The following is an 8,378-nucleotide window of genomic DNA, read 5'->3' on the forward strand; positions in this document are numbered from 1 at the left end:
CGTGCCCCACCGCCAGGTGTCCCCTCATCTTTCCCTCCTATGGCCTCTAGCAGTTAGCGTCTACCAATGACCTGGTACCAGGGGATTTATCTTTCTGGATGTATATAATGACTGATCTTTTTATTTAGACTGTGACTTCTTAGAGGGCCAAATGAGAGAGAGCTAGGCAAAAGGGTATTGTAAGGCCAGGACACTTCCCAAATTGAATTAAAAAACATCCTGCGAAATGCAATACCCCAAAGCCTTTACTAAAAGAAACCTCTCCAGATGGTGAGGAACTCCAGATTTTATCATGTCTCTGGTACTTCACTTTCCCCAGGAAGTCTCTCACTGGTTATTCTCCTTTAACAGCCTGGTCCAGGCATGGGCATAGAACCTCATGTTCCTTAGAACAGATAAGACTAAGCTGGAAAGCTCATCAAGACATTAGTAAAGAGAAGGCAATAACAGAAGGAAAATGAACACCAATAGCATTACAGAGCTAGATAATCTGGCTTCAAAAATAAGGCCTGCTGGATTGGAAGACTCAACATTGTTAAAATGTCAATTGTCCCAAATTTAATCTACAGATTCAACATAATCCCTCTCCTCCCCAAATCCCAGTAACTTCATTCTAAAATTTATATTAAAAGACAAAGGAACTAGAATAACCAAACAATTATTTTAAAAAATTAACAAAGTCTGAGGAGTCACATTATGGAATCTTAACACTAACTATAAAGCTACAGTATTCAAGATGGTGTGGTATTGGTAGAGGGATATACATGTATATCAGTGGAACAGAATACAGAGCCCATAAATAGACACATACAAATATAATCAATGATATTTGACAAAAATGTAAAGGCAGTTTGATAGATAAAGTACAGGCCCTATAACAAATGGTGCTGGACAATTGGATGTCCATAAACAAAAAAAAAGAAAAAAAGAAAAAAAAGAAAATTGAATCTCAACCTAAACTCTCACACTTTATCCAAGAAGTAACTCAAAATTGTTCATAGAATGAAATACAAAATAGAAAACTTCTAGAAACTTTGTTTTCTATAGGGCAAAATCTGCATGATCTTTGGTTTGGTGATGAGTATTTAGATATTTTATCAAACAGCATAATCCATAAGGGAAAAATGATGTTAGGCTTTATATGAATTAAAAACCTTTGCTCTGCAAAAGACAATGTAAGAGAATGCAAAGACCAGTCATTGCCTGGGGAAACTACTTGTATATCAAATATCTAATAAAGGATGTATATCTAGAATATGTAGGGAACACTTGAAATTCAGTGATATGAAAACAAACAATCCAGATTAAAAAGCAGGCAAAAGATCTGAACAGACTTCACCAAAAAAGATATATGGATGGAAAATAAGCACATGAAAGATGGTCAACACAGTTAGCCGTAGGGATATGTAATTAAATTGAATTACAACCACAGTAAGATACTACTACATACCTGTTAGAATGACATCCCCCACCAGAGTGGTTACATTTGTTACATTCAAACCTACATTGGCACACCATTATGACCCAAAGCCCATAGTTTACTCTTGGTGTTGTACGTTCTATGAGTCTTGACAAATATATAACATGTACCCACCATTGTAGTATCATACAGAATAGTTTCACTGTCCTAAAAGTCCTATGTTCTGCCTATTAATCCACCCCTTTTCCTAATCCCTGGTAGCCACTAGTCTTTTTACTGTCTTCATAGTTTTGCCTTTTCCAGAATGTCATACAGTTAAAATCATACAGTATGTAATCTTTTTAGATTGGCTTCTTTCACTTAGTCATATGCATTTTAATTTACTATTGACTCTTCAAAAGTGTCAAGGTAACAAAAGACAAGGAAAGACCAATAAACTGTCAGGCAACTAAGAAGCTATGATAATAAAATGCAATGTGGCATTCTGGATTGGATCCTGGAATGGAAAGAAGACATTACTGGAAAAACTGAAGAAATTTGAATAGTCTCTAGTGTAATTAATGGTATGTATTTTATCAATGTTAACTTCTTACTTTTGATAAATGTATCATAGTTATGTAAAATGTTGACAAAGAGGAAGTCGGGTGAAGGATGTATGGGAACTCTCATACTATCTTTGAAACTCTCTGTAAATATAAAATCATGGCAAAATAAAAACATAAAAGTTGTTTTGATTATAAAAAAAAATAAGGCCTGCTATCTGGGGCTAGCAAGTCCTCGTGTATAATAGTTTTCCAATACATATTTGTTAAATAAATAAATAACTATCCACAGTGGAAATCACACACTTCCTGCCCTCAGGGAGCTTAAGTTCTAGTGGGGAGACATGTCAAATAGGTCATTTTAATATACTTTTATGAGTGCTGTAATAGAGAAGTATAATGGTTAAAATCACGGACTCTGAAGACAGACTGCTATAATGTGAATCATAGGTCCTTGGCCAAATTATTTAACTTTTTTCCAAGTCAATTCCCTCATTTATAAAATGATATCCCTAGCTCATATTTATGTCTGTATGTTATATCACCTTCCACAATGATTTCAGGTAATTACAAGGAAAAGCGTAGATCATTTAGAAGTCACATTAGTAAGTCCTTTTCTCTCTTTAGGCTTCAGTTTTTCCATCTGTAAAAGGAGGAGTTTGCACTTTGTAGAAAGTCCCTTCCAGCTCTGATGCACTATTTTAGATTTTGGAATTGGACCAATGCCAAAGAACATGCCAGGTTTTCTTTTCTCTTTTCAATGAAACAATCTTCAAACTATCTTATTGCTAACATTTATTGAGGACCTACTATATGATGAGTGCAGTACTAGGTGCTTTCCATACTTTATTTCTAATCCTCACAACAAACTTAAAAGATAGGCCTCATCTCTATTGTTTACCAATGAAGAAACCAGGGCTTTGTTACATCAAGTAGCTACGTCTATTTATTTATCTATATACTGAGCACCTTCTCTGGAAAAGGCATCATGTTAAATGCTAAGGATACAAAAACAAATAATGCTGACTCTGTGCCCAAGGTCAGTCTATTAGAAGAGATTGAGATGTAATAAATGCAAAGCCTATCTTTATACTGCATCATAACTATGTACCCAAGACACCTCTGTCCCAGTCCTACTAGGGTTCCACTTTTCAGAATGGGGAAATTCTTAGCACAATATTTAGCACATAGTTGGCTTTCAATAAATATCTCTTAAGTGAATTTTTAAATGAATTAGTAAAAGGCTAAAATAAAACTCATTAAATTTTTCCCTTGGATAGGCTCAAGAAGCCAATACATTTCACAGTTTCTCTCACTTTAAACTTTGCTGTTCTATACTACCCTCAGAGGGTTAAGTATTTTCTATCTCTTTCCTTTCCATAATGCTCCTGCTGCTTCCGTCATCTTTCCCCCTCTATGCCGGCTCTAATAATAGACAAACTATTAAGCTGACTGCTTCCTTGGCATTCAAGAAGCAGGCTCCATGCACATAGCCAATTGATTTGTTTTTAATGCACCTATTATTATGAATAGCTTTCTGGCTCAAGCTGAAAATCAGGCTATGTCCAGTATCCTTTACCCCCCATGCTTCCACTTTGGCCATCCAAAGGTGTCGACATTCAAATCCATTTCCCAGTAATGTGGGTTCCTATCAGTACTATTCCTGATTATGGGTAACAAAATCAAACTCTTCTCTGTCTTTGGACTTCTTTTGCCACTATCAGAGCACCCTGGCTCCTTCTCACAATCCATCCCACTTGGCTCTTGAATCCAAGGTGATGTTGTGTCATCAGAACTCTTAAGTTACCCTCATAAATAAAGAAAAGGTATAAAGGATAGAAAGATTATGTACTCACCTTCTTGAGAATGCTCTCAATACATAATCCAGTCTCAAGTAGTTAGAATGATTTAGGCACAGGGCAAGGAGTGATGTGAATTACCTTGTAAATTCCATTCCAGCTGGAAAATCCTATTGGAGAGTAGGAGACGCCCAAAGCAAAGGTGTGCCTTTTGCCTAAAACAGAGAACTTCAGGGATAGAAAAGACTTTCAGAGGTCATTTGGTCCATGGAATCCCAAGCACTAATCTGCATACCCATGACAGTCTATAACATCTTCATCAGTGTGCTGATACACATGAGAAAAATTATCACCTTACATATCTTGAGAAAGCCTTTTCTGAGTAAAAGGGTGTTCTTTCCATACTTGATATGATAGTGAAGAAACATATCCTTATGTAACAAAAAGTTGGGATTATGTTGGTCCCCAAAGTTTCCAGAGAAACTTTAGAGAAATTTTACTGGTCTTCCAGATTGAAATTTTGGGGAAGTATTGTTTTGGTCTTGTGGTTTTTAAACCTGGCAGTTCATTCATATTACTAGAGGCCTTGTCCAAACTATGTATTCCTGGGTCTCACCTCAAGATATTCAGATTCAGAAAGGGTGGAGTGGGACCTAGGAGTCAGTGCTTGTAGAAAAGTCTCTAGGGGATTCTTATGTGCAACCAGGATAGGGAACCATTGCTTTGCTTCACCCCCTAAAGTGAATAATCAAAGCCATAAGTAATTGGAATGATTCCATTGTGCACTCATTTCTGTTAGAGACAGAAGGAAAGCACATTCTCTAACTTGCAATATGAACCAGAGACATCTGCTAGGGTTTTTCCAAGGTCAACAATCAAACAAGTAAAATAGTGTAAAGGGCTACAGGAGCCACACCTTACTTACTTGTTGTGAGCATGAGCCAAGCTGATGAATCTACACATAGTAGTAGTATTTTCTAAAGATTTGTTGTTATTGATGATGTTTATTGATCAAGTATGATTTAGAGATTTATAGAGGAAACTTCATGCACCTTAAGACAGTAGGCTTATTTCTACAACTTTACTCTCAACCTTGTCTCATCTTTTATATACTTCTATCTCAAAATGTCTTCACCCAGTTTAGTAGAGTCACACTCAATAGTTTCTACTCTAATGTAAGCTCCATGAGGAAAAAGACCATTGTATGCCCCCAGTCCCTAATATAGTGAATGGTACATAATAGCTGATTGATAACTATTTGGGAAGTGAATGGTTGAGCGGTATGAGAAAGGCAAGTGACATGCTTCCTCAGTTCAAGACTAACTCTGCTATTTGTTTTGTTTAACCTACTCTGGAGAGTCAAGAAAGGTATAGAATCTCAAATCGAAGATAGTTAAGAGAATGGTTGGTAAAGGCTGAGAGACCAGCAGGTGGCCATAAGTCATGGAATGGTGGCTAACCAGTGTGTTTGTAGCATGGTATGAAAGGGAGAAAAGGGTGGGAAGAAAATGACAGAGTAATGCTAGAGTGGTTGAATATGAGCCCCTCAGAAACAGGCACCAGGTCTTTTATGTTTATGTTTGGTATACAGTACAGAGCCTAGTACACAGAGGTTTTCAGTAAATGATGAATGAATGAATGAATGAATGAACAAATAATGCTGGTCCCAAACCACAAAGGACCTTTCATGCCTTGCTGAGGAATTTAAACTTGACAGTCAAATGGAGAATCATTGAAGATTTGTAAAGTATCGGAGTGTCGTGATTAAAATCGTATTTTGGAGCTATAATTGACAGGATTGTTTGGGGGCCAGGAGGGAAGAGACAGGAAGTCCCAGGAACTTCAGACCTGATTCAGCTCCTAATTCCCAATCTCCATTAACACTACTATCATCCTTTCCTTTACTCAAGTAGGAAATGTCAGCTTCTTCCCTTTCCTTCATTACCCAAATCTATTCTATCAACTCTACCATAATAATGATTTTTTTTTTTTTTGAGATGGAGTCTCACTCTGTTGCCCAGGCTGGAGTGCAGTGGCATGATCTCAGCTCACTGATACTTCTGCCGTCTGGGTTCAAGCAATTCTCCTGCCTCAGCCTCCCCAGTAGCTGGGATTACAGGCCCCTGCTACTGTGCCTGACTAATTTTTGTAGTTTTTAGTAGTGATGGAGTTTTACCATGTTGGCCAGGCTGGTCTTGAACCCCTGACCTTGTGATCCACCAGCCTTGACTTCCCAAAGTGCTGGTATTATAGAAGTGAGGCACCATGCCCAGCCTACCATAACAATGATTGACATAGATATCCCTTTGTCTCCATCCCCATAGTCAGTGCCCTATTTCAGATGATCAATATATATTTTTTTCTTTTTTTTGAGATGGAGTCTCATTCTGTGTAGTGGCTTGATCTTGGCTTACTGCAATCTCTCCCTCCCGGGTTTAAGCCATTCTCCTGCCTCAGCCTCCACCATACCTGGCTAATTTTTATATTTTAGTAGGGATGGGGTTTCGCCATATTGGCCAGGCTGGTCTTGAGCTGCTGAACTTAAGTGATCTGCCTGCCTCGGCCTCCCAAAATGTTGAGATTACAGGCATGAGCAACCACGCCCAGCACAGATCATCAACATTTTTTTTTTTTACTTAGTCTGTCGGTTTGTTTCCTTACCTCTTATCTTTCCATGCCATCATCTAAACTAGCAGTTGCCAACCATTTTGTCATCAGGGACTGGTTTTGTGGAAGATAACTTTTTCCATGGGACAGGGTTGAGGGGGATGGTTTCAGGATGAAACCGTTCCACCTCAGATCATCAAGCATTACTTAGATTTTCATAAGGAATGTGCAACCTAGATCCTTTGCATGCACGATTCACAATAGGGTTTGCGGTCCTATAAGACTCTAATGCTGCAGTGGATCTGACAGGAGGCAGTCCTCAGGTGGTAATGCTCGCTCACCTGCTGCTAACCTCCTGCTGTGTGGCCTGGTTCCTAACAGGCCATGGACCTGGTATTGGTCTGTAGCCCGGGGGTTGGGGACCCCTGATCTAAACTGTCACCACAATGTTCTTTCTAAGATGCAGTTCTGATGTTACTCTCCTACTCAAAAATCTTCAGTGTTATTTTGTATTATATATCTTGTATTGTATATAAATCTTGCATTATATATCCAAAATAAAGCCTTTACCTCTCAGCATGGCATTTAATAACTCTGCAAAGTAGTTTGCAGATAAATTGAGGCTCAGAAAGGGAAAACAAATTTCTTAGGATCATACAGGCAGGCATGCAGTGGTAGAACCAAGGTTAAAACCCTGGTCTCCTGATGCCAATGATTTAGCCACTATAAAGTATCTTCTAAAGAGGAGAGAAATGGTAGGTACAGCATATGTTGCTAGAAATGGTGAAATGACAGTTACATAATTCTGTCTTCTGGGTGAGGTACGTACTTTCAAACTCACACAAATGAGCAAAGATCTCTGTTCTACCTCTTACTAGCTGTAGGCTTAAATAGCTTAACCTCTTGGAGCCTCTGTTTCCTCATTTATAAAATAGGGACAAACAATCCCAATTTTTTTTTTTTTTTTTTGAGATGGAGTCTTACTCTGTCACCCAGGCTGGAGTGCAATGGCACGATCTTGGCTCATTGCAACCTCTGCTTCAGGGGTTCAAGTGATTCTCCTGCCTCAACCTCCTGAGTAGATGGGATTACAGGTGAGTGCCACCACGCCCAGCTAATTTTTGTATTTTTAGTAGAGATGGGGTTTCACCATGTTGGTCAGGCTGGTCTTGAACTCCTGACCTCGTGATCCGCCTGCCTCGGCCTCCCAAAGTGCTGGGATTACAGGCGTGAGCCACCACGCCTGGCCAAAATCATCCCAATCTTAGTAATGTTATGAAGATTATATAAGATCCCATATATAAAGGGCCTAGCACAGTGCTAGATTCACAGGAGATTCTCAGTGAGGATCATCACCCACCCGTACTCCCATTCCAGTGATCTAAAACCAGTTTAAACAATGAGGGAAGTAGAATTCAAGACAGTAGGAATCTAGATGGGTGCAAGATTCCAGGGTCTATTCCTAGCTCTGGGGTTGGAAATAACTATTTTTAGGGTCTCAATCAGGTTCCCTTCAAGTGGATTCCAAACTAGTGCTCTCCTGGGACAACAGTGGGTCATATGTATGGTGAGAACCCTGACTAAAAAGCAAACCTTAAGCCCCAGTGCCCATAGTGTCCATGATTTGTCACTCCTCATAGCTGAAGCATTATGGATTTTTATTAAAATGCAGATGTTTCCTAGGAGAGGCAAATGGCATACATATAAACTTTTTGGCCTGATTAGCCTTCATTTCCCTCTTTCTGTGAGTAGAGTCTATCTATGGCTCTGTGCTTTGAGCTCAAGTCATGCTCTGATATAGGGACCACCCTCCCCCACCCTTGGCCTTTTAAAATCCTACTCAACATTCCAGGTCTTGCCAGCATGGTGGCTCCCAACACTTTGGGAGGCGGAGGAGGGTTGATCACTTGAGGTCAGGAGTTTGAGACCAGTCTAGCCAACATGGTGAAACCCTGTCTCTACTAAAAATACAAAAATTAGGCTGGGTGTGGTGGCTCACGCCTGTAATCC

Source organism: Cebus imitator, unplaced genomic scaffold (genome assembly GCF_001604975.1).
Source record: "Cebus imitator isolate Cc_AM_T3 unplaced genomic scaffold, Cebus_imitator-1.0 Scaffold709, whole genome shotgun sequence".
Lineage (NCBI taxonomy): Eukaryota > Metazoa > Chordata > Mammalia > Primates > Cebidae > Cebus > Cebus imitator.